This window comes from Rhinolophus ferrumequinum, chromosome 10, assembly GCF_004115265.2.
Source record: "Rhinolophus ferrumequinum isolate MPI-CBG mRhiFer1 chromosome 10, mRhiFer1_v1.p, whole genome shotgun sequence".
Taxonomy (NCBI): domain Eukaryota; kingdom Metazoa; phylum Chordata; class Mammalia; order Chiroptera; family Rhinolophidae; genus Rhinolophus; species Rhinolophus ferrumequinum.
Window position 1 is genome coordinate 74,313,059 of NC_046293.1, and position 26,492 is coordinate 74,339,550.

A 26,492-nucleotide genomic window follows, 5' to 3' on the forward strand; every position below is an offset into this window, starting at 1 on the left:
AGAATTGATTGAAGACTGTAGTTCTCAACTGGTAGTAATCCCCACACACCCCCACCCACCAGGAGGCATTTTTTTGGCAATGTCTGGAAACATATTGGGTTGTCACAAATGGGGAGAAGGACAGTGATACTGGTACGTACAGGCCTGGATTGTGCTAAACCTCCTGTCGTGCTCAGGGTAGCCCCCCACCGCAAAGAATTATCTGCCAAAATGTCAACAGTGTTGAGATTGAGAAATCCTAAACTGAGGAATCAAGCTATATCTTTTCTTCTTGTATGTAATAATCAATAAGCCATAAAAACACACTTTATAGCACTGAGTAAAGGGTCTTAGAAATGTTCAAAAAATAATGTTTGGAGTAAATTATTATGATTCTGGTGTGCATTTAATGAGGACTTATTCTAGGCCAAGTGTAATGCTAAGCATTTTAGATCTATGAGTTCATTCAGTCTCACAGCTTATGATTCAGTCATTCCACATATGAGAAAATAGCCATGGAGAAGGTGACATGCCTACGATCACACAGCTAGTTAGTGGCAGATTTAGTACAGAGATTCACACCCAACTGCCTCCAAAATCTCTCCTCTTTCAACCACATCAGGCTTTCTTATAATAAGACAGCTTCTGACCACTACTTTCTGGCAGCATGTGTGGAAACAAAACCTGGCAGATGTCACAAGTTTTTATTTATATTTTGAATAAAGGTATCTAACTTTCCTATGACACCTACCATTATACAAGTGGTGGCTGTAAATGTACAATACCACAATTCTGAAAACAACAAATTCATCACTCCAAATGACAGTGAAACAGTATTCGAATCTTCCATTAGGATTATAATGTACTAAGAATAGGTGAAATAAAATAATACACTCTGATTAGTTGATTTTCAAAAGTGAAGTGAAGGGGACATGGTTTGGTTACAGAGTCAAGTCAAAGCTTGGAGATACTAATTCTATTTCTATTACCTGTGTCACCTTATGAAAACTTTTTAGCCTCTCATTTCCTAAGGGACATGATAGACTCGTATCTTTGCCTAGTTTACTTTTTGAGGACAATTATAAAAGTATTTGTAAAATTTTGAGAAAGTTGTTATAGAAAGCTAAAGGATCTTAGCAGATACCCTGAGAGAGTTCTTAAAGGAAAATGTGAAAATGGTTGTATGAGCTTCAACAAGGGACAGTAGGGTTTATAGCCTCCGGCATCCTTTGGGTCCCCACATTTCTGGCAAACTTTAGCTACAGCATTTCTAAGCACATTCCATTGGTTAAGATGGGTTTAATTCCTAGTGAAAGTCAAATACTTGATAGAAACTGTTGTACACAGTTTTACCTTACATTTTAGTGTCAGGAATTTCCTAACCTTGAATAATTCTCACAGATTCAATAGCATTTTGCATATTTAGGATGTATTTCAAGCTACTGGAAATATACGACTATAGGTCAACTCAGTAAAGGCAATAGAATTGTAGTGAGTTGGTTCAGAAGGTTCCTTTATTCATTTGTTCCGCTAACATTCTCGTCAGGGTGTTAGGCACCTGGGCCAAAATATGAAAGAAAAACAATTAATGGCTGCTTCTGAAACTCTGAATTAACATTAGCGCTCATTATGGAAGGGCTGTTTTTAAAATGTTTTAATCAACCGTTCAAATTTTACTTTTCTTTAAATTAAAAAGCAAATAGACTACTTTTTCTGGATGGACAATTTATCACTGAGACAAAAACAAATACAAATGAAGTCAAAGCTTCACTTTAATTTCAATTTATTTACCAAGTTTACAACAGAATTCCCATTTAGATGGGGTTGAAGACAAGCAGCTAAAATTCTAGTGCAAGAGGATTTTTGCCTTTGAGCTTTCGTTTATACATGCATATACAGGCTGTGTAGACAACATCACAGTACAACCTTTACACTGAATCATTCTTCTTGATCTTGAAAACCCTGATGGGTACAGAAAGGTAGGTAAGGGAAGACAATTATATATCATGAGTTTCTTGTCCTGGATCCCTTTTTTATGTGACTTTAAGCTACCTATTGTCTATGCATCATACTTTTCTACTAGGTGTGTATCTTCAAGAGGCAGTCAAATAAGATAAAGTATGTGACCTCATAAGCCCATAACCCATTATTCTTATTCTAATATTATTCTTATTCTAATAGCTACTATATATCTATTATTGCATTTATATGCATGCCTAAGATGCTATTGGAAGGATGCCTTCAGAATTTAGCTGCTTGGCCCGCAAAATGTAGAAAAAATCCTTGAGTTCAAAACTAGATTTTGATTGTTATGTCTCCTGCTCTTACAGTTTTATTACCTTTCATATTTTGATGTTACTGAAAAATCGCTGTGTGAGGCAAACACTAGGTAGACTCGCTGAACCCAGCCTGCTCCTCCCAGCATTGCCTGGCCATATGACCCAGTTCTGTCCCATGAGAATTCAACTGGAAGTTGTTGAATTCCCAAGTTCTGGGAACGTGTTGCTCTCTTGCTACAAGTTGTGTTCTTTTCCCTTCTCTACTTCTTGTCCTGAGTGTGGATGCAATCAGCTGTATCAGCAACCTTTAACTAAAAGAGAAAGGCCAAGATGATGTATAGATTTCAGCTCTGATCACATGGAGCTCCTGAATCCCCACTCGAGAAGCAGCTGCTCTTCTCTCAACTTGTAACAAAGAAAAATAGTCCTATTTATTTAAGCCATGGAAGTTGGATTTTTTGCTACTTTCAGCCAAGAGACTTCCTCATTGTTACATTATCCAAATAAATGTGATGCAGAACTAGGCTATCTTCACCATCTATTTTCTCCTAGCCCCATCAAATTCCAAAAGATATACTGTAATTTGTTCATGAGGAATTAGTGCAAATTTGTTAAGATGAGGGCTTAGAAACTGAAAGACGATAGACTAAAACGGTAGTTTAAAAAATGGAGGGGCAGAAACTAACTCTTTGAAAAACACTGTTAAAATGAAAAGACAAGTTGACTGGGAGAAAATGTTGGCAAAACACATATCTGATAAAGGCCTCAAATTCAGAATATATAAAGAACTCTCAAAAGTCAATAATAGGAAAACAATACAATTAAAAATGGGGTAAAGTATTTATTTGAATAGACATGAGAGCAAAGAAGATATATAGATGACAAATATGAAAAGATACTCAATATCATTAGTCACTAGAAAAATTAAAATTAAAACCATACTTAGGTACATCTACACAGTTATCAGAATGTCTAAATTTTAAAAAATACTGACAATACCTAGTATGGGCAAGAATGTTGAAGAACTAGAACTCTCATACATTACTGGTTGGAATGGAAAATCCACAGCCACTTGAGAAGACAAGATAACAGTTTTCTATACAGTTAAATCTAAACTTACTATAAGATTAACTCATCAACTTCTAGCTACACATATTTACCCAAGATAAATACAAATGTATATTCATACAAAAATGGGATGCAAACACTTATAGCAGCTTTTTAAAATAATAGCCACAAACTGGAAACAACTCCAACAGCCTTCAACTGTGAATGAATGATCAAATCAATGTGCATCCCTACAATAGAATACTGCTAGGCAATAAAAAGGAACAAACTACTCATATTTGCAACAATGTAAATGAATTTCAAATGCATGTTACTAAGTGAAAAAGGCCATACTCTAAGTGACATCATAGGAATGGCAGCAGAGGGGCGCACTTTTTGAGTTCTCCTCCAGTTATCAGAAACGGGACATCTATAACGCATCAAAGGACTCTCTGCTCATCACACAGAACAGCTAAGAGACTCGTGCAATGATTACTTGAAGGTGGGCAAATTGAGCGATCAGGGGAAGAGGGAAGGGAGCAGAGTGGAGACGTGGTCCGCATCTGCGGCTGTGGGGACGTGGCCTGCACCTTTGTCTGTGGAGACGCGGATGGAATCCGCACCTGCAGAGACTCAGGGGATCCCAGGACAGAACAGAGAACACAAAAGCCAGGAGGTGGGCGCTTTCCCTGCGTCCCACAGCTGATCTCTCCCGCTGAGGGGGAAGCATATCCATCATTTGAAGCAATAACCTCCGTTGAGACCTCCAGTTGGGCCCTAGATCAGACAAAGGACACAAACTCCATACCTGGGCGCCTCCCCCAACTCTTCCAATCCTACCCCCGCCCTTCCAGAGACTTAAACTGGCCCCTGAATTGAGGAGTAGTGTCAGATTACAAAGGAGCCGTACGGCTCAGGCTCTGGGAAGACTGGCATGCAGCTCTGACCCAGGGAAGAGGCCTGGGAAGAGTGTGACTTTTGCTGGGCTAGGAGAGAAGAGACCCCTTCATCCCCAGCCCCCACCCTTTCTGGCCTGCCTAGGGCAGGGCAATTGCAACTGCGGAGGCACTCCCAGGGATCAGCAGTAGGCAGTAGGCGCAGCTCTGGGCTTTCAGCAGCTCAGAAAACTCCTGCCCGCCACACACACACACACACACACACACACACACACACACACACACGGAAGAAGTGCCCTAAGACTTAGGAGAACTGGACACAGGGCTGGTGGTGCTACTCTCAGTGCGCATATGTGCAGGCAAAGGCAGAAACTGCACTGACTTTATAGAAACTACCATCCAGACCCCTCAGCCCCACGCATCTAAATCTGCAGTCCCAACGTCACTCTGGGCACCAGGTGACCGGCTCTGCCTGCACAATACACAGAGGACTCTTTGGTACAGCAGAGGACAACCTGGAGATTACTTGGTGGGCTTAAGCCAAGACTGGCGCTGCTTTTTTTTGGTTTTATCTTTATATCTTTGATTATCTTTGCCTGTGTTGAGTGTGGGTTGTAGGTTGTTTTTACATGTGAATGTATTTGATTTTTTCTTTGTTGTTATTGAGCTTGGTGATTTGCTTTGTTCTGAAATTGCCCTACCAGGGCCCAGCTTAAGAGGCACAAGATTCAACACACCCAGAGGCCAACTCCAGACCAAACCAGAGTACTACAGGGTTTGACTTACAAATGACACACCCAGAGGGAATTCTCTACAGGCACAATAGCCCATAGAGGCCAAACCACATTTAAGTGGTCAACCCTCACGCAGAAGGACACCCTGTGGTGGGCAGAGCCAAGTCTCACAACTAGTCAGCCTAGGAGTTAACCCCACCTACTCACAAGCAAAAAGCAATTGAAGATCTTCTATAACAGGACAATATACACAACACAAGAGTCACCTTTGGAGCACACGCAGAGGAGAAGAAGGAAGTGGTGTAAGTCAAATATAAAGGACACATACTACATAAGATAACCCAGCAAGAACTAAGAACTCTAGGGGATCTACCTAATACATCGAAGCAAACACAGAGAGTCAGCCAGAATGGGGAAACAAAGAAACATGTCCCAAATAAAAGAACAGAAGAAACCTCCAGAAATGGAACCAAATGAAACAGAGGTAACCAACCTATCAGAGACAGAGTTCAGAACACTGATGATAAGAATGTTTAAGGAGCTTCGAGACGACATAAAGAAGGGCGTAGAAATCATAATGAACAACCAGTTAGAACTAAAGAACACAACTACTGAAATAAAGAACTCACTTGAAGGAATTAACAGCAGGTTAGATGAAGCAGAGGATCAAATCAGCGACTTAGAAGACAAGTTAGCAGAGATCACCCAAACAGAACAACAGAAAGCAAAAAGAATAAAAAACAATGAAGATGGTTTAAGAGACCTCTGGGATAACATCAAGCGCAACAACATGTGCATCATAGGAATACCAGAAGGTGAAGAGAGGAAGCAAGGGATTGAGAACATATTTGAAGTAATAATGTCCAAAAACTTCCCTAACCTGATGAAGGAAACCAACATACAAGCCCAGGAAGTACAGAGAGTTCCAACCAGGATAAACCCAAACAGGTCCACACCAAGACACATTATAGTTAAAATGGCAAAACACCAAGACACATTATAGTTAAAATGGCAAAACACCAAGACACATTATAGTTAAAATGGCAAAGGTTAAAGACAAAGAGAGAATCCTAAAAGCAGCAAAAGAAAGACAGAGGGTTACATACAAGGGAATTCCCATAAGACTATCAAATGACTTTTCTACAGAAACATTGAAGGCCAGGAGGGAGTGGCAGGAGATACTCAAAGTGATGGAAAACAAAGGCCTACAACCTATATTGCTTTATCCAGCAAGGCTATCATTTAAAGTTGATGGAGAGATAAAGAGCTTCCCAGAAAAGAATAAGTCTAAAGGAATTTATTACCACCAAGCCAGCATTGCAAGAAATACTAAAAAGGACTTCTGTAAATAGAAGAAAGATGAAAACAATCTAACTACAAATTTAAAAATGGCAATAACTATGTACCTATCAATAATCACTTTAAATGTAAACAGATTAAATGCTCCAATCAAGAGACATAGGGTGGCTGAGTGGATAAGAAAGCAAGACCCTTGTATATGCTGTATACAAGAGTCACCTCAGATCAAAAGACACACACAGGCTGAAAGTGAAGGGTTGGAGTAAGATATTTCATGCAAATGGAAATGAGAAAAAAGCTGGAGTTGCAATACTTGTATTTCACAAAATAGACTTTAAAATGAAGGACATATTAAAAGACAAAGATGGGCACTATATAATAATAAAGGGATTGATCCTACAAGAGGACATAACCCTAGTAAACAACTATGCACCCAACATAGGAGCACCTAAATATATAAAACAGATATTGACTGACATAAAGACAGAGATTAACAGTAACACTATCATAGTAGGGGATTTCAACACACCTCTGACAACAAGGGACAGATCTTCCAGACAGAAAATCAATATGGAAACAACAGCCTTAAATGACACACTGGACCACTTGGATTTAATCGATATTTTCAGAGCATTTCACCAGAAAGCTGCAGAATACACATTCTTCTCAAGCGCACATGGAACATTTTCCAAGATAGACCATATGTTAGGCCACAAAACAAATCTTGATAAATTTAAGAAAATTGAAATCATACCAATTGTCTTCTCTGACCACAGTGCCATGAAATTAGAAATGAACTACAGGAAAAAAGCTGGAAGACACACCAATTCATGGAGGCTGAATAACATGTTACTAAATAATGAATGGGTCAACCAGGAGATCAAGGAAGAAATCAAAAGATATCTTAAGACAAACGAAAATAAAAACACGACGACCCAAAATCTGTGGGATGCCACGAAAGCAGTCCTAAGAGGGAAATTCATAGCATTGCAGACCTACCTAAAGAAACAAGAAAAATCACTAATCAACAGTTTATCTTCATACTTAAGGGATCTGGAAAAAGAACAGCAAAATAAGCCCAAAGGGAGTACAGGGAAGGAGATAATAAAGATCAGAGCGGAAATAAATGAAATAGAAACCAGAAAAATAACACAAAAGATCAATGAATCCAAGAGTTGGTTCTTAGAGAAGATAAACAAAATTGACAAACCTTTAGCCAGACTCATTAAAAAAAAGAGAGAGAGGACCCAAATTAATAAAATCAGAAATGAAAGAGGGGAAGTGACAACGGACACCACAGAAATGCAAAAAATTTTAAGAAATTACTATGAGCAACTATATGCCAACAAATTTGACAATCTGGAAGGAATGGACAATTTTCTAGAGGCGTTCAACCTTCTAAGGCTAACTCAAGAAGAAACAGAAAACCTGAATAGACTGATTACCACCACGGAAATTGAATCAGTAATCAACAATCTCCCAACAAACAAAAGCCTGGACCAGATGGCTTTACAGGTGAATTTTACAAAACGTTCAAAAAAGAATTATCACCTACTCTCCTCAAGCTCTTCCAAAAAATCCAGAAGGAGGGAAGGCTCCCAAACACTTTTTACGAAGCCGCTATCACCCTCAACAAATCCTCATATACAAAAATAAATTCAAAATGGCTTAAAGACTTAAATGTAAGACCTGAAACCATAAAATTCCTAAAAGAAAATATAGGAAGAAACTTCATAGACATTACCTGGAGTAAGATTTTTACTGATATATCCCCTCACACAAGGGAAGTAAGAGAAAAAATAAACATGTGGGATTACATCAAACTAGAAAGTTTTTTCACAGCAAAGGAAACCATCAATAAAACAAAAAGGGATCCTACTGAATGGGAAAAGATATTTGCCAATGACATACATATCTGATAAGGGGTTAATATTACAAATTTATAAAAAACTCACTCAACTCAACTCCAGAAAAACAAACAACCCAATTAGAAAATGGGCAGAGGACATGAAGAGACATTTTTCTAAAAAGGACATGCAGATGGCAAACAGACAGATGAAAAAATGCTCAACCTCACTAACCATCAGAGAAATGCAAATAAAAACCACAATGAGATATCACCTCACCCCAGTCTAAATGGTTATCATCAATAAATCAACAAACAACAAGTGCTGGCGGGGATGTGGAGAAAAGGGAACGCTTGTGCACTGTTGGTGGGATTGCAGATTGGTGCAGCCACTATGGAAAACAGTATGGCGGTATCTCAAAAAATCTGAAAATGGAACTACCTTATGATCCAGCAATTCCACTCCTAGGTATCTATCCGGAGAAATCCAAAACTCTAATTCAAGAAACTTTATGCACACCTATGTTTATTGCAGAACTATACACAATAGCCAAGACACGGAAACAACCGAAATGCCCATCGGTAGATGACTGGATTAAGAAACTGTGGTACATTTATACAATGCAGTATTACGCAGCCATAAAGAAGAAAGAAATCTTACCATTTGCAACAACATGGATGGACCTAGAGAACATTATGTTAAGTGAAATAAGTCAGACAGAGAAAGACAAATACCATATGATCTCACTTATATGTGGAATCTAAAGAAAAGAATAAGTGAATGAACTAATCAGAAACAGTTTTGGAGACAAAGAGGAAAAACTGAGGTTTGCTAGATGGGAGGGGGTGGGGGTAAAGGGGAAGGTGAGGGGATTAGAAAACAATCAGTGACCACAAGATGGCCACGGGGTTTGAAAATTAATTTGGGGAATGTAATCAATAATGTTGTAAAGATTTTGTAGGGTATCCGATGGACCCTTGTCTCATTAGGGAGACCACCTCAGGGATGATGTAGATGCCTGATCACTGCACTGTACACCTGAAGCTGAAGCTGAACAATAATGAATGTCAACTACAATTTTATATATATATATATATATATATATATATATATATATGTATATATACTTACAAGAAGTGGAGTACAGCATTAGGAATAGAGACAGTGGAAATGTAATGGCTCTGTGCGATCTCAGAGGGATAGTGGATGGGGGAAGGGGGGTTCACACAGTGTGAGGGATATAAACGTCTAAGTATTACTTTGTCTTGTGCACCTGAAACTAATAAAAAAAAATAAATTTAAAAAAACAAGTCTTACAAGCTTTACTATTATAATTTTAATATCCAGATGTCTATGAACTTTGTATAAAACCACAAATGTTGGCTCAAATCTAGTGACAGTCTTTAAGGTTCACTGATGTTTTAGTGGTGGCTTTCCTTTAAAGTTGGCACATTAAAAACATGTATTCTTGAGGGGAAAAAAAAAAGCCATACTCTGTAATGATTGCATTTATATGTCACTTTAAAAAAGGCAAATAATAGGGACAGCAAACAGATCCAAGATTGCCAGAAGCTGGGGGTAAGGATGAGTGGACCACCAGGACTGGGGAAATTTTGGGGGGTGTTGGGACTATTGTATATTTTGAGAATGGTGATGGTTACATGACTGTAGGTGAAATATAAAACTCTTAGAACTATACACTGAAAATTGGAAATATTACTCTATGTCAATTATACTTCAATAATCCCGACCTTTAAAAAAGCAGAAAATATTTTTAAGAGATGAAAATAGTCATAAACTAAAAATAAGGGCTTTGAAACACAAAGACCTACATATATCTAAGAAAGTATTTAATGTACTAAATAAGATGACACATTAGCCCCTGTTCCTCAAAGTTTATAAGTGTGCAAAGCGACAGACATACTTTGCGGATGGTAACATTTCTTTCAAACACGGGAGCTCTAGATATTGTGTAGTGTCTCATGATGAATGGACAGGGGAGACACTAAAATGTTAATAGAATTACAATTAGGATTAAATAAACTCCTCTATACTAGTGACTGGCAAAAAGAAATAAACCTTTCGGCAACATTGTGAAAAATGAAAATGACGGTAGACCTAGTTACCACAAGAGGGAAAAAAGTGGAAAGACATATGAGCAGAATTATTAGAACAAATGAATGAGAAACAAAGTTCAAGTGGAAAAATGATATGGTCTTAATCCTACCACATTATAGTTCATTAAGGCTTGTTCAATGTATGGCTTTTACTAAAAAGCAAGCAAGAATGTAATGTTTGTTAATAAGAAAAAAAGAAACAATCTAAGAATTAAGACTGATATTTATACCTGTGTTTATAATTTTTAATGGATTCTTTGATTTTTCAGATTTGAAAACTTATAATTTATAATTTTTATAATGTATAATTTTTAATGGATTCTTTTAAAATTTTTATATTTTTTATGGATTATATAATTTATATAATTTATAATTTTAAAGGGATTCTTTGATTTTTCAGATTTGGAAACTTAGGTAAGAATTAAGCAAAGAAAAGTTATTTGATGTGGTATCTGACTTTAAAATATTTAAAATATTTTCCTAACATTAAAAATAGATTGAGTCCCCCCACGCCCATATCCTTTTATAATTATAGGTCACCTGAGTGGTTGACCAACATTCACAATATTATGTCATTTTTACCATAGTGTAATAAAAACATGGCAAGCTTTCAGAGAAAGCAGAGTTTAGGCTAAGGGAAGTTATCTAAAATGAATTTGTAGCTCTAAATTTCATTGCCTTTAGATCACGCATGCAAAAATCAAGTGTCCGATGTGAATGTGCACACTGCACTTGATATGACTAGAATAAATAGAAATAGAGATTAACTCATGTAATATGTGGTCTACTTATTTTAGGAGGTTTTGGAGAAATAATTCCAGATCAATTGAAAATTGGTTCATCTATTAAGGAAGATGCATTCCAAAAATATCTAATTTTTCCTTGAATTTTTTTCTTCCATTTCAGAAAATATAGCAGCCATAAAAATTTATATTTTTAAAGCTATAGCTATCCATGTATCTATCATATATCATTTCCATATGCTTTTGTAACTGTGGAAACAGTCTGTTTAAAATTGCAGTGTAAGAATTCCGATAAATTAAGGAATTTAGGATATTAAATTTAATATCTAGAACCAACCATATTTTTGCCAAAAAAAAATTTAATGGCACCACAGGTTACAAGTCATGTCTGCTATAGTAAGACCATCAAAGATCAAAGCAATCCTGTGAAAATCAAAGCAGGTAAAATTTCCAGAGCAATATCTTTTTCTACATCTCTCTTACGGCCATCAACTTTGATGACAACATGCCACCCACTGGACAAGAAAAATATTGACGGGTATAAAGAAGCAAAAGACGATACATTTCTTAGGTTGAAATGATTTATAAAAGAGGGTTCAGTCATTAAAGCAGACATTTGATGATATTGCTGGTAAAATCTCTATGGTGACTTACATAGCTTCCAGAAACTGACCTATGGACTTGAAGAGGAAGCATTCTTCCTTGGTTCAGTGACAACTGCGCCACACGAAGTACTCTTTATGTCTTCAAACAAGGAAGGGGAACTCTACCGTTTTTAGTCACAAAGGACACAAAAACTTCTTTTAGGAAACTGGCTTCATGACTTCATCACTATTTTTTTCAACCATAGTGGTGCAGTATATGGTAAATACCTTTAGCAGACAGCCCTTCTAGCACTGAAAAAGAAACCTCAGTTAACACTTGTTGATACAAGTATTGTCTTCACGAAATAAAAGCAGCCTTACTACAGAGCCTCCGACTTCAGTTGTATCCTGACAGGATACCTCTGACAACTATGTCATCATAATAGGGATGGCATTGTTTATAATTAAAAACAAAAACAAAACACACTATATTTGAAGATGGAAAACAAATGTGACATTCTGGGACTAGAAGTGTCTGACTTTCCCTCTCACGCGTTAACCTCTGTACACCTGCTTACCTATTGCCCAAATACCTCCAAGGAAGGTGGGCTTACCTGCTCCTGTACCTGGTCAGCACCCAGGAACTGTATTAGGCCATGGTTTACTAGTGGTACTGATGATGTCTCTAAAAGGTTAGCAGCCACGAGACACACCTTCTCTTTCTGCATCCATGTCACAAGAACTCAGGTAGGGGTCACCTGCTTTGGAACAGATGTAGCTGGTCTTCTCATTTTATATTCTATCTTCTTAGGCCAAACAGACATCTCAGATTCAGACTAGAGGAAAAAGCGAGGGGTGGGGAGTGGGGAGTGGGGGTTTCACTTAGGCATTTGGGCCCAAACTTCATTCTCCAATCTATATTTTACCAGAAAGAGCTGTCCTAGAGAGCATTTGGGTGCCTCCCATGTTAATAACAAATTGGCCACGTGTTTCCTATTTGGTTCTGGTCCTTTCACCTAGCTACCTCGGTTGTAACTCCCCGAAAATGAAGGGGGAATGCAGAAGAGGATTTGAGCTCTCCTGGACCTCTGGCTATGATACCATCTTAATGGCACTGAAACCTCAAGTCTACCTCTCACAGCTCACACTTCTATTTCCAGGCTCAACTACATGACTCAGAATTTCTGCTGCAATGTGATACCTGCCATTTATGATTGGCTTAAAGGACATCAAGTAGACTACAGCAGTAGAAAAGCTGAATTGAAAGGGTCCGTGATTTGTAGCTAACCTTGCGTCTTAAAGTAAATTTATGTGAAAAATGATATTACTAGACTGAAGGAAAAGATAGTCTCAAATTGCAAGTGATCTCCAGCGCTTAGATTTAGATGAAGATGAGGAACATTTTGGACAAAGTGATGCCTTTAAATATCTACCCACCTGCCTAGCCAAGTTACAAAGGAAGTGGGACTTTTTCTGAAATGCTGTTTATAGGTTAATTCTAATGAAAAGGGCACCTTAAAAAAGTTCTTTATCACTGTGCCTCCTAAATGACGTGGGTGGGATGAGAGGACCCTCAAGGAAGGTCCTCTGGGGTCACTTAACAAAGTGGATTAAACACCCCTCCTGCATGACAGTAAATGGCACATCTTTAATTTGTTTTTGGTCCTGTAGGAACTCAGCAGGGATGCATCAGGGCTATTGGCATGTTACACAACCCAGTCCTCAGAACTTCTATCAATTTTGAAATTTCCGGAAGTTATTTATATCGCCTGTTTTAAGGGAATTATTAGTTGTGAAGCTATAAAACTGAAGAGCGGTGATAATTTTTAAAACTGTGCCATTCACCGTTAATTTCTCTACTGATTTTAACAAATGGTTTATATTTCCAGTGGGTGAACACATATCACTTTCATAAGGGAGGACAAATTAAATATTTTGTACAAATCATATAATAACTGCAAGGAAAAAAAAAAGAGATCACAATTAACAGAACAGTTCCACAGGGTCCACACGGCAGGTGGCCAAGCCACGAGGGAGAAATCTCTTTCTTTATGGTTGTCTAAAATAGAATTCCCTTAAGGCAGCTGTTCCAGTCCTGTCCTTGCTACACAGCCAGAGTACCTTGTGACAGGGAATGCCTGAGCAAAATTTTGGAAAAAATGTCATTTCTAATTAGTATAGCACCATTCAAAGGGATTGGATTATCTAGATTTGCTTATTTGGGGTAAAATTCAAACAATGTCTGGGGCTTAAATCTGACTCTTTTTACTGATTGGATTAAAATAATGTGGAATCTCATGGGATCCCAATGTGCTAGGATGTTGGCTCAGGAGGGTTGAAATTACAATACTAATGTACTTAAAAGTTCGCAAGAGTTGTAAAACCAGCTTCTACTTCTTAAAAATATGTCTTCATCTGGAAAATGGATTAATCATTTTGGATCAAGTAGGTGTATATTGTCATTGTTATAGGAGTCATATCAGCTAATCAATGAACACTAAAGAAAAAAATTTAGCTCAGTTATTAAGAACCAACCTGAATATTCTGTTGATAGAATTCACATTATTATAGCTAATAATATGGTTGCCAGAGGTAGCAGTAAAAATACAGGATGCCCAATTAAATTGGAATTTCAGACAAACAGCAGTAAATTTTTAGTTTAAGTATGTCCCACGCAATATTGGGATATCATGAATAGATTATGGTTGAAAGGAGATTATTATAGTTTGGCAGGCAGAAAATGTATACAATTCAGAGCAGAATAGCAAACTGGATAAGGGAGTAAACTGAGAAGAACTTTGTGATGGTACCTCTGGGTGAGAAAAGATGGGAAGAGGGTCAGTTTGGTGATGGGGGCAGAGATGTTTGACGTTAGATGATGTTTGAGTTGTTTTGTGATCTCCAGGAGATGTTCAGTACACAGCTAGATACATATGTCTGAAAATCAGAGGAACAATATAGGTTTTAAGATCTAATTTGTTAGTTATCTATTTAGTTGGCAAATGAAGTCCTGTGTGTATGTTATCCTCTAGAAGAAATTTAGAATGAGAAGACAAGAAGGTCTTGATTTGCTCCAACATCTATTTATGTAATTTATAAGTTGAGTCTTAGTCTTATATTTAACCTATAGAGGTCAGGCGTCTTTTTTTGAATTTAAATAACTCACATACACCCCTTTTTAAATAAAATATATGTAGGAGAAAGAATACAAAGAAATTTTTAAAAAGTGACTTGGCAGTAAAAGTAATTCATATAAACTATAGAAAAATTATATATTATAAAACTCCACAAGCAAGAAATTTTTTAAAATTTATAATTCCATACCAGGATGCAACCACTGTTAACATTTTGGAGGAATTATTCCTAGTCTGTTTTATCTATTGACTCTTACAATATCATCAGTTATTATATACTTTTTATAATTTGATTTTTCACTTAAACGTTGGGTATATTTTTCCCACGTATTAAATACTCTTCTACATTATTTGAAGGGTGCCATCATATTTAATCTTATAAATGTGCCATAATGTATTGAAAAATTAGGGTGGTTATTGGGTGACTCAAATTTTTCCCAACTCTGTACATATTAGAGAATGACCACAAAATAAATTTTAGCCAGTAGGTGAATTCACAAATACAGAATACATGAATAATGAGGATTGATTGTATAAAGATAATTCATTTAAGAAGGTATAGAATGAAGAATATCAGTACGGGCTAGCTTTTCCTGACACTGTCCTGGCTCATCATTACCAAAACACCAGACTATAGTCTTCATGGAGAAGGGTTTTTCCATTTCAGCTTTTCTCATGTACTCTTCTGTTAAATTCAACTTATGTTCAAGGAATCAGGCTTGGCTCTGTAAAATTAATCTCCTAAAGTCATGTTATGACTAAAAACAATCACTAAGTTCTAATTTGTAATCAAAGATCAGCCTTAGTGTTTAAACATGTTTAGATTTGATAAAAAAAGAAAGAGGGAGAAAAGAAAGGAGATTTTTAAACTGCTGGCTTAAGGCAGACTTCTGTTAGAATTCAATTTCAAGTTCATTCCTTCAAGGACTAAACACTCAAAAATAATGATGTTGTTCTCCATTTTCTTGTAGATTAAAAAGGTAATTAAAGTAGAGTAAGTACATAAACATAATTAAACATACTTTGTTTCTGAAGGTAGAGCCTAAAAATGATCTAAGGTTGATCATACAAAAAAAGGCAGTCAATGTGTCCTCTCAAAAATAAGAGAAAATAAAATCACCTACTCCTAGGTGGTAATAAATTTAATCAAGCTGCTACTAATGACAAATTTTATTTGGCTTGAATTATCCATATCCTTCAGGTCCCTTCCCTTTCTATTCTGATGAAATGTTTACTTACATGTCTTAATGACTATGATGGCTCTGCCACCCAAGAAGGAGAGAACATAAGCTAATAAACCTCCAAGAGGAAAATAAGTTTTGAAAATGAGAATATTTTGATGTGGCCCATCTGATGTGGCATTTTGACAAAGTCCTCTTAACAAACTCAAATAAATGTAAACACTGCTGTTTTAGGGCTAGGTCATGGATACACTAGACATCCCTGGTCTCACCCCATCCTGTATCCCATCTGATGGTGTGGATCAGGCTTACAGTGATGCTCAGAAACAAGCCTGTCATGACATTCTGGGCATGCACAATCCTTAAGAATAGGGTAAGTGCTATTAATAATATCTCTTCAAGATCCCGATTTCAATTCTTTTGGATAAATTCCCAGAAGTTTCCTCAAATGTCCACATTGTTTTCCATAGCAGCTGCACCATTTTGCATTCCCACCAAAAGTGTGTAAGAGTTCCAATTTCTCCACATCCTCACCAACACTTGTCTTTTGTTTATGCTAAGTGAAATAAACCAGTCAAGGAAGGACAAATACTGCATGATTCCACTTGCATGAAGTGTCTCAAATAATCAGACTAATAGAACCAAAGAGTGGAATGGTGGTTGCTAGGGGTTGGAATGAATGGGGAAATGGGGAGTCATCAAATAATAGGCATAAAGTTTCAATTAAGCAATAATTCTGCCGTACCTGTAGTCAACAATATTGTATTGCATAGTTAAAAATTTGTTAAGAAAATATATCTCATGTTAAATGTTCCTACTACAATATAATAAAATTTAAAAATCAAGGTGAAGACATCTCTTGTGTGTATCAACTGGAAATTCTTTTTTAAAAGCTAACTGATAGAAGGCTTGTTTTATTGGAATACATTAAGCAAATATCCTCTTAAACCCCAAAATATATAGAATTTAGTTTTGCAAAAAATCTCAGGTGCATTTTTGAAAAAATTTACATTTTTAATAACATGATGTGTTAAATATATGTCAATTATACCTCAGTTTAAAACAAGAGATGGTGATGTAAGGAGACTTGACTTTCGGTGGTGAACACACAATGCAATACTCGTATACAGATGATGTATTATAGAATTGTACATTTGAAACCTATAATTTTATTAACCAACGCCACCCCAATAAATTTAATAAAATTTTAAAAATTAAGTAAAAAAATAAGAAAAAATTTGTTAAAGATTATTTACACAGATCTTTCATTATTTCCATCTATATAAATCTCAAAAGAAAAACTCACATTCATAAGTTTAAGGGCATAGTACTTACAGCAACTGTATTTATTTCTTTATTGAAACCAAATCAGCTTACCTAGACATAAGGTTCAAGATGAGATGGCAAAGCATTTTCAAGAGTCAATTCACAAGGCTTGACACCTTTGCCCTAATTATAACACTAAACAGTCCCACTCTCCTTGGACCTGCTTAAGATTTTGGGAAAGTTGGTTTGAGGTCAGAAAAGGCCAGAAAAAAAAAAGTAAAAGAATCACTTTATTGCTTTATCGGAACACAGCCAAAAAAAAAAAAAAAATAGTGCAGAAAATAATTTACATTTGCCATCTTAGGATGAAAGCATTTCAATTTTTTTGTTTTCAAAAATGATTTTTTTTTTAATTTGCCAGGAAACAGGCATGTGTTTTCATTAGTGATATTGTTGGAAGATCCCTACAAAGAAAAACATCTGCATCATTATCACTACTGTCAGAAAAATTATCTGGCATGCAAAGCAGTAAATGCCATTTGTCTCAGGCAACAGAGATGCTAACTCATTAAAAAGCCCAGACCTGAAAATGAACTAAACTTCATTTAACTTTTGGAAGTGATATGCCAGGTTTAATTATAGAATGTAAGAAGTGAAACACCAAAAATGCAACATTTTGTATGTGAAAATATTTCCTACGACATTTTTCTCTCTGGAAGAAAAAGTAGGTCAGTTTTATCAATGTGGAAGACGATGCCCATCTGAATACATTATTAACCTGTCTTTGAGCATGACAAAAATCTGCTATGTATTTCCATATTCTTTAAATTCAATCCTATAAAAATCTAAGTCCTGAAAGGGGTGGGGAGCTCAGAAAGTTTTAATTAGGTTGAAGTGCATCATTACTTCCTGTCCTCAATCAGGTAAACGCTATCAATTCAGACTGATGGAAAGAATCCCTCTCTCAATCACTGAATGTATTCCTGTCACACGGCCCATTCATTTATATCAGAAATAATTGTCAGTGTAGCTCAGCATTAAAGAAAAACAGTCTTCTGATTCCAGGCCTGTTTCTAAGTCTACAGTGTCCTCTGTATGTTCTTACTACCTATGTAAATGCAGATTTTTTAAAGATTTTTATTAAAATATAGTTAACATACAATATTATATTGTTTCAGGTGTATACAATAGTTATTCGCCATTTATATACTTAAAGAAGTGGTCACCGTGATAAGTCCAGCAACCACCTGACACCGCACCACATTATCACAATATTATTGACTGTATTCCCCATGCTGGCTAGTATATCCCCCTGACTTATTTGTTTTATACCTGGAAATTTCAACCACTTATTGCCCTTCACCTTCCTCCCCTTTTTGATTTTTCAGTTATAGTTGACATTTAATATTATTTTATATTAATTTTAGGTGTGCAGCATATGGTTAGAAATGTATATAATTTAAGAAGTGATCCCCTGATTAGTCTAGTACCCACCTGACACAATACATAGTTATTACAATATTATTGACTGTATTCCTTATGTTATACCCTACAACCCCATGACTACTTTGTAACAACCAATTTGTACTTCTTATTCCCTTCCTCTTTATCACTCACCCCATCAAATCCCCCTCCCCTCTGGGAACCATCAAAATGTTCTCTGTATCTATGAATGTGTTTCTGTTTTGTTTATTTTGTTCTTTAGATTCCACATATAAGCAAAATCACATTGCATCTGTCTTTCACTCCATTCAGCAAAATACCCTCCAGGTCCATCCATGCCACCACAGAAGGGAACCCATTCCCTTCCATGGCCAATCAATATTCCACTGCATATATGTACCACCTCTTTATCCATTCTTCCAAAAATGGACAACAAGGCTGTGTCCACATCTTGGCCATTGTAGACAGTGCTGCAATGCACATATGGATGAACATATCCCCTTGAAGTAGCGTTTTGTATTTCTCTGGATAAATACCCAGAAGTGGGATTATTGAGTCCTTCATTGTCTTATTTTATAGCTTGTGTTTTAAAGTCTATTTTCTCTAGTATAAGTATTACTACCCCAGCTTTTTTTTTTGTGAATTAACTTTTTCCATCCCTTTATTTTCAGTCTGTTTGTGTCTTTCAATCTGAAGTGAGTCTTTTGTAGGCAGCATATGTAACCCTGTTTAGCTTCTTTTCTTACCCATTCTGTCATCCTATATTATTGACTGGAGAATTTAATCCACTTACATTGAAAGCAATTTTTGATGATATGTAGTTATTGCCATTTTATTATTCATATTTTTTATCTTTTTACCCCCATCTTAAAGAAGTCCCTCTAACATTCCTTGTAATGCTTGGTGGTGATGAGCTCGTTAGCGTTTTCCTGTCTGGGAAGCTCTTTATCTGTCCTTTGATTTTAAATGATAGCCTTGCCGGGTAGAGTACCCTTGGTTGTATGTCCTTGTTTTTTACCACTTTAAATATTTTCTGCCAATCCTTTCTGGCCTGAAAAGCTTCTGTTGAGAAATCAGCTGACAGTCTTATGAGAGCTCCCTTGTAGGTAATTAACTGCTTTTCTCTTGCTGCTTTTAGGATTCTCTCTGTCTTTAACCTTTGCCATTCTAATAATAATGTGTCTTGGTGTGGGCCTGTTTAGCTTCACCCTTTTTGGGACTCTCTGCACTTCCTGGGCTTCTATGTCTATTTCCTTCACCAGGTTAGGAAAGATTTCAGTCATTATTTCCTCAAATAGATTCTCAAACCCTTGCTTTCTCTCTTCTCTTTCTGGTACCCCATATGATGCAAATGTTGTTACGCTTGATGTTGTCCCAGATGTCTCTTAACTTATCCTCATTTTTTTTTTGTTTTTTTTTTTCTTTTTGTTGTTCTGATTGGGTATTTTTTTGCTACATTTCTTCCAAAACATTAATTCAATCCTTTGCTTCATCTAGTCTGCTAGTGTTTCCTTCTAATACATTCTTCATTTCAGTTATTCATTTATCCTCAGTTATTCAGTATCCTTCACTTCTGACTTGCTCTTTTTTAGGGTTTCTATGTCCTTTTTTATGTTTGCTTTGTTTTTGTTGAAGTTCTCACTAAGTTCCTTGAGCATCCTTATAACCAGTGTTTGGAACTCTGCATCTGGTAGGTTTCTTGTGTTCATTTTATTTAGTTCTTTTTCGGAGTTTTCTCCTGTTCTTTCCCTTGGGATGCATTTCCTTGTTTCTCATGTTGGCTACCACTTTGTGTTTGTTTCTATATGTTAGGTAGGATTGCTATGTCTCCCAGTCTTGCCGCAAGACCTTACATAGTATGGGTCCTGCTGGGCCCAGTGGCACAGTCTCCCTGGTTACCTACGTCGGGTGCTCCAGGAGTGTTCCTTGTATGGGTTTTGTGTGCCCTCCTGTTATAGTTGAGCCTTGAGTGCTGTTGGCATGCTAGTGTGTGGTATTGATCCTCAGGCTGACAGGCTATGGGGTTTGGCCACATTCAAAGCTTATGGGCTGCAGTGGGCTACCCCATGGAGCAGGATTTGTCCCAGCAGGCTCTGGTACCTGTTGAAACCACCCTTTGTGTGTGCTCCTTGTGGGGCTAATTGGGTGGTGCTCTGCAGCCAGCCTTTAAGTATGTTGGTTCTGGGGCCTCTTGGGAGGGGCTCTGGGGCAGGCCCAGGTCAGCCACTGCCTGTGACTGGCTGGGCAGTACTTGGTAGGAGCTACAAAGCAATCAACAATTGTTTGCTATCTGCACTATACCTAGAGGCAGGTGGGTGAGGCTACACTATGAACTGAGGACAGCTGCCACCAGTACCAGGCCGAGGGTAGCTCCTCCAAAAACCAGCACATTCAGAAGCCTGCTACCACCTGCCAGCTCCCATAAGGTTTAGCCGCTGATAAAGCCTCCTGCTTGGTTAGTCATGGTCTCAGTGAGTCAGCAGGGTGAAGCAGCAGAGCTCACCAGGCCAATCAGATTCAGACTTGGCTGTGAGGGGGTGGGCTTAACACTGGGAAAATGGCGCCCACCTGCCAGCTGCACGGGAGGAGGAGCCCTCCACAGGGAAAATGGCGACTTTCCTCTAGGCCTCAGCTGATGCCATACACCTCAGCCTGCCCCCGGCATGCATCTGATGCCCTCCAAGTCACTGTCCCTCCGCAGGAGTCCAAGGTGAGTGCCTGTGAGTGAGTTTGTTCATGGGCCCTTTAAAAGGATGCCTGGGTTTCCTGCAGTCTTCTCTCTCGCCAAGATGGTTGGGTTTCCCACGGTTTTTCACAGCCAGAAGTTGTGGTGGCTCCTCTTCCTGGCACCAGCACTCTGGGCTGGGAAGCATTGTGTGGGGGGCTGAGGCCCCTCCTTCCTTCGCGTGGAACCTCCGTGGCTGAGAGATTGCTCTCAATTTTCAAGCGTCACATGGGTGTGGGATCAGCTCGTTTCTCATCTCTGCCCCTCCTACCAGTCTTGATGTGGCTTCTTTATATCCTCAGTTGGTAAAACGTCTGTTCAGCTAGACTTCAGATGGTTCTCCAGGTTGACTGTTGTATAATGTAGTTGTAATTTTGATGTGTTCACCAGATGAGAAAAGCACAGAGTTTATCTACTCTGCCATCTTGGATCTGATCGTAAATGCATATTTTTAAATGACTTTTATTTAATGAATAATATAGTTACTTGGGTAGTTACTTTTGTCATCTGTTAAGCAAATTATCTCTCTATATTGTAATATTAAAGAAATTCTACATGGATATGAACAATGAAATGAAAAGTCCATTCATCTGTCAATTTACCAGTCTTGTTTTTAACTGAGTGGCCTATCTTGCTGTCTATGAGACTAGGAATGCCTGCTTATATAGTATCTGTCCAGTTGTTATTATCTTACTTGAAGACAAAGTAGGAAATCAAGGTCCCGTCCAACAACTGAGCAGTGGAGAAGGGTAATGGGATCAATGAGAGCTGTGCGATATCAAGAATATTTTCACAAAAGCTGAAAGTTTCCTCAGGCAGCTGTCACATTAGATCATGATGTAGTGTGTTCACAAACAGCCTCAGGACTTAGGGTACCAAAAATATCCACTCTGGGACTGCAAGGTAACACTGAGATTCTCAGCAAGATCCTGAGTCCACTGCATAGTGTTTAATGAAAGCGTGACAAAGGAAACGGGCCAGTGCCCTCCGGCTCTTAGATAAGGGGACGGACTGGAGAGTTAGTTCTCTGTGGTCTCTATCCTGAAGAGGTAGACGACAAGAAGTCCCCTTTTCAAAATAAGAGGAAGTATAGCCTTCCAGAGAGTAAAAAATGTTTCTTTTGTAAATTGGTTTTCATAGAATTGTTGTCAGGATTCATGGTGAGATGTTAGGTTTGTTGCCTATGTTTTCCCATGTGGAGTGTAAAGTCACTACGGACCATTTCTTGGATGGTTTTGCAATTCAATATTATAATAATCATGGACCAGGCAAGGAGGTAAAATATCAAAGGGACTTAATCTAGGATTCACCCGTGATTAAAAGAGAAAAGTGTGTGTGTGTTGGGGGGGGGCATTTGTAACAGCTGACAGGACAATAAATCAACCTTTCTTGATATTAGGTATAATGAAAAACAATATTTATTTCTATTATGTTGACATATTCTTCAAAGAGCAAATTTAATAAAAATGGAAAGATTCTCTCACTTTTTATTATTTTACATAAATTAAACTGCGGGTTATTAAATAGATACAAAGCTTTATAAAAGGAAATAATCAGTAACACTACTCTACCAAGAGTAGTACTTGATTGTATTTGAATATGATTCAATTAGATTGCTAAGTAACTGACTTAGAGTTGCTTTTGAAAACTATTAAAGCGTTTTTCTGACTCTTTATTATCTCTTCTTAATATTGTTTCTGTATTTTTATTTATTTATATATTTATTATCTTATTTATTTATTTATAAAATTTTTATTTATTTATTTTTATTGTAGCTACTCATATAAATAGTGATTTTAGCTCTTTTTTTTTTTTTTATACTTTAAATTCTGTTGTTTCAGTTAGGAAGCACTCAGATGGAAATAACAAAAGATATAATTCAAAATGGCTCAAACCAGATGGTTCCCAAATGTTGCTGCATAGTCAAATCAACTGGGGATCCTTAAACTGCACTGATGTCTGGCTTCCATCCGTTATGATCAAATTGCAATGGGGTGAGAGCTGGGCAGCAGGTTTTTTTAAAACTCTCCAGGTGATTCTCAGCTGCAGGAAAGTTTGGGAACCACTGGCTCGAGCACTGAAAAGGGCCAATAACAAGAAAGTTCAAGCTAAGGTGAATCTAGAGAATTAGTTCAGGGACTTAATCTTGTCACCAAGGCCAGGTTTTGCCTCCTCTGGGATGTTCATAATGTCAGCCTTGTCTTTGGAGGCTTGTGGTCCTCACAGACTCTCATAGTTCCAAGTTCCCATCCAGGCAGGACAGCATCCAGTAAAAAAAAAAAAAATGGGGGGAGGGAATTATCTGTTTCCATGCCTCTTATTAATAGCTATGATACATTTCTCAGAAACTTCTCATTGGGACTTCCACTCATGGGACATTGGCTAGATCAGGGTCTCTTCCTCCACCCCGCTAAATGAATCATTCAAAAGGAGAATGGCACTGTGGCATCTGCTTTATGTTAAACCAGCCAGATTTAACTAAGATTAGGGTCACCCTTCCCTCAATCATGCTGGGGACATGGGTGAAGAGGTAGTGGGTACAGGCACCTGAATAAAATCATGTTTCTTTCAGTTAGAAAGCAGTGAAAACAGCTGTTTGGTAGGAATCCTGGAGTATCTATCTTTTTCTTTATATTCTACTCTATAGCCTGCCATCAATTTGAATAGATTTCTTCTTAGGCAAGATTCTGTGCATTTTTTTTTACACTCCTTTTGTCGTGCAGGGCGGCCTGTGGGGTGTCAGCTGCCCCTCCCTACATAAGAACGCAGGATGTGGCTAGGCGAAAAAGGAACACCCACAGAGCCATAGGTAGGGGAGTCATACCACTATAGTCTCACTGGAGGCTGGATTCACAGGACATGCAACCTGCTGTCCGCTTTTCTGCCTGCCAACCGACCGACTCCCCTCTACTCCACTTGCTAGCTGCAATCGCCCTGCTAACTGCAATCCGCTCTTGCTAGCTCAGCCACCATCTTCTTGCTAGCCCCCACTTTCTGCTAGCGTAGCCACAGCAGTTATATTAGTGGCCAATGGCTCACTGGTTACAGCTGACGGCCAACTAGCCACAGCTGACGGCCACCTAATCACAGTTGATGGCCATTTACTACCCGAGTGAGCACCTTTCCAAGTGAGGCCGAGAGCCTGGAAACTGCACTCCTGGCTCTGTCCACACACCTCTCTTTATATGAACATTATGCTACATGAAAATGAGAAATCATGAAGATTTCAGGGCTCAGAGGAATATTAACTGGAAACAACCCTGTTCTCAAAGCATGCCTCCTTAGTGGTAAGGTCTTATTATGGTAAATTTCAGTTATTTTCAACTTAGACTTTGTTAGTATTTGAAAACCATCCCCTTCAGGCCCAGAAATGTGTAAAGTCGTTTTATATTGGCTGCAAGCGCTTTACATTGTCAATTGAACATATTAGTCATATTTTAATTTTCATTTAAGTACACTTAAGTTTACAGTCCACACAAACTTACTTTTGCCTGAAATGTTACTACACTGATAGCAAAGGGAAGGGAAACCTGGAAGCAGCTATTTTAACCCTCCCTTAGTGAGATAATGGATGGTTAGCAACCTGACTGCACCTTGGTAGGTTTCTCCTCTCTGATAATGCTGAAGTTGCCTCCCACGAAAATGTAATAGCAATGATGGAAGGCCATCTGCCTAGCGCCAATGTAATCATTCACAAAGTTCTTCCAACGTGTCAGGTTTGCCTACTCAAAAATAGAGACAACATCAGCCCTGCTGGTAAGAGAGGAAGGAAACCCACAGGAGTTATGCCTTTTTTCACAGCTGTGCGTTATATGTCTTTCCATATAATTTAGGTCAAAGTTCCCAGGAACTAATGAACTCAGAAACCAAGAAGTGGCTAGTATCTCATTTAACTGGCTCATGACAAGATAGATCAGAAACGCTGCCTGCCAAGCTGCTCAGCAGACCTATGGCTCACCTTTAATTAACTAAGTGGGCACAACTTATTGGATAAGATCACAGGAGGCCGGTACTTGCCTCTGGGCTGGTTTCATAAGACGTTTCTGTAGATCATAATCTCTATCAGGCAGCAGCACAGGCTCACCCTTGGGGAAATCCTAGAGCAGAGACTTCAGTGTCAAAAACCAGACCCACTGCATCTCAACTGCTCTGCACTTGACACTTAAGGAAGATAGATAAGGATGTGATACCCATTCTAAACAATGACACAATTGCCAGTAAGCAGCACAAGGTGAAGGTAAGGTGGCCTACATTTTGGCTTAGATGGAGAAAAGCCATTGGCCGTTAGCAATTTAAACCAAGGTATCTTAAACTTTACAAAAAAAAAAAAATGTCATGTGGTTCATGAGACAAATGAGCAGAAGCCTATGAACTCAAGTGAAGGTTTCATGGGAACTACCTCTGGTATTTAAGATGCCTATGTTTTCTGGTCACATGTAAATAAAGAGAGCATTACAGTCCGATTTAGAGGGTTCCCCAGTGGGGAGAGTTCTGTGGACACCTGCATATAGGTGTCCGTCCTACCCAATGCAAACTGCCTGGGCGGATTATTTAGTTGACTGGGTGTGGAGAGATCTTCAGGCAAAGGGCACTGCACTCCATCGAGGCACTCTGGAATAAGCCTGGCAAAGACTCCCAGAGATTTGGGCTGAAAACAGTATCTATTGGTACCCTCTGATTTTTTTCTTTATCACATATCAGGTGTACTTAGAATAGACATGTACTTAATTAAAAACTGTTGGGAATCATTTCACTGAATAACATATGTTTTTGAAGATTCTAAGAAGTAGATGGCCACACAATAGTGTGTGTGTGTGTGTGTGTGTGTATGTATTCATATTTATATTTACATATATAGTTAGAAACTTAAATGACGATATAGCAACTAAAAGCATAACTCAACTAAATTATGTCTAAGCTAAGATACATATATATGTGTATATATGTATATATATATATATTTGCAAATAGTCTTCACTCTAAGAGAAGGCTACGCTTAAATGCTCTCAAATCTGGCCCAAGTGGTACTGAGAGAAAGTGGACCTGAATTATATAACAGTATTGCACGTAAATTAATCATACAGAATAGAAAATAATACAATCAAATATTTCCAGTAAGCATTTCTCATGAATTTTAGAGTTTGTTGAGAGGTAACCAGATGATTGAAAGGATGGGAAACCGTGCTGTAGGAAGAAAGTTAAAGGATATGAGAATGAG

General features: G+C 37.9%; 1 protein-coding gene across 2 annotated transcripts in view; it reads right to left on the bottom strand.

Moving 5' to 3' along the window:
* The window catches only part of LIN7A (lin-7 homolog A, crumbs cell polarity complex component), a 144,432-nt gene that overhangs the window by 41,119 nt on the left and 76,821 nt on the right, over nucleotides 1–26,492 (bottom strand). The window lies entirely within an intron of this gene.